This window comes from Pempheris klunzingeri, chromosome 1 (genome assembly GCF_042242105.1).
Source record: "Pempheris klunzingeri isolate RE-2024b chromosome 1, fPemKlu1.hap1, whole genome shotgun sequence".
Lineage (NCBI taxonomy): Eukaryota > Metazoa > Chordata > Actinopteri > Acropomatiformes > Pempheridae > Pempheris > Pempheris klunzingeri.
The window spans coordinates 2537671-2537969 of NC_092012.1; the positions used below are offsets into that span (position 1 = coordinate 2537671).

Consider the following 299-nt stretch of genomic DNA (forward strand, 5'->3'; position numbering starts at 1 on the left):
AGGGATCCTTTCCATGATGCTGTCACACACTTAGAACAACACTCTGAGCCTGTCAGTGGATCTACCGTGATCAGGTGAGGTTGCCGCTGAAGATCAGTTTACAGCTGGATTGCAGCCTGTTTCACGGCGGTGGGCTGAGGCAATCTACTGGACCACTTGCAAAAGTTATTGTGGAGTCATTTTGGATGCAAAATATGTTTTAAAAAATGGTTTAAAAATAAGTTTAAGACTGCAGCCAGCTAACAAACCACAAACAAAGAAATGACTGTAATCAGTTTATTGGCTAAATGAAACATAAT

General features: G+C 41.1%; 1 protein-coding gene across 1 annotated transcript in view; it reads right to left on the bottom strand.

The window, feature by feature from the left end:
• Positions 1 to 262: 262 nt before the first annotated feature.
• The window catches only part of LOC139200440 (CD82 antigen-like), a 32070-nt gene continuing 32033 nt past the window's right edge, over positions 263 to 299 (bottom strand). Inside the window, exon 9 of the mRNA XM_070829740.1 lies at positions 263 to 299. This exon is cut by the window's right edge and continues 1349 nt beyond it. The gene's annotated coding sequence lies outside the window, so the exon portion shown is untranslated.